Raw genomic sequence first — 1077 nt, 5'->3', positions numbered from 1 at the left:
TGGGATTCGCCAATTACTATAGGAAATTTATTCGAGGATTCTCAACTCTCATCGCTCCTATTACCAACTTAACTCGGAAAGGGGCAGATCATTCCAACTGGTCAGAAGAGGCGTTAGCGGCCTTCCAAAAGATCAAGCTGGCCTTTATGTCTGCTCCAGTTCTGTCTCAACCAGACGTAAACAAGCCGTTCGAGTTGGAGGTGGATGCCTCTACCGTAGGAGTTGGAGCGGTTCTCTCCCAGAAGGGAACTGATGGGAAGATCCACCCCTGTGGATTCTATTCTCGTAAATTCCTCCCTGCAGAAGCTAACTATGCCGTTGGAGATCAAGAACTACTGGCGATTAAGCTGGCCCTCGAGGAATGGAGGTATCTCCTGGAAGGGGCCAAATATCCGTTCAACATCTATACGGATCATAAAAATCTGCTATATTTAAAGGCAGCCCAGTGCCTTAATCCTCGCCAGTCCCGGTGGGCTATGTTTTTCTCTCGTTTTAATTTTAAGCTTCATTTCCGCCCAGGTTCTCAGAACATTAAAGCTGACGCCTTATCCCGATCTATGGAGTCCGAAGAGGAAACGTCTAACTCAGTTCCGCATTCCATCCTGAGTCCAGTGGTATTTGCTGCATCTCAAGTTTCTCCGGCTTCTCCTCCTGGTAAGACTTTTGTTTCCCCAGAACTCCGTCCCAAGCTGCTGTCTTGGGCCCATCAGTCCAAGTTCACTGGACATCCCGGTGTCCTGAAAACTTTCAAGTTCCTCTCTGAGACATACTGGTGGCCAAAGATGAAAGCTGACATCAAGGATTTCGTGGCATCCTGTCCTAAGTGTGCACAGCACAAGATTCCTCGTCAGTCTCCAGCAGGTCAGTTACAACCATTATCTGTTCCCAGCCGTCCCTGGTCACACCTGTCCATGGACTTTATCTCCGACCTTCCTCCTTCTCAAGGATATAATACCATCTGGGTTGTGGTGGACAGATTTACCAAGATGGCCCATTTTGTTCCTCTCCAGGGTCTCCCTTCTGCCCCAAAACTCGCCCAAATCTTCCTACGGGAGATTTTCCGTCTACATGGTCTAC

This window comes from Pseudophryne corroboree, chromosome 7 (genome assembly GCF_028390025.1).
Source record: "Pseudophryne corroboree isolate aPseCor3 chromosome 7, aPseCor3.hap2, whole genome shotgun sequence".
Taxonomy (NCBI): Eukaryota; Metazoa; Chordata; class Amphibia; order Anura; family Myobatrachidae; genus Pseudophryne; species Pseudophryne corroboree.
Note: the sequence above shows the minus strand (reverse complement) of the source record.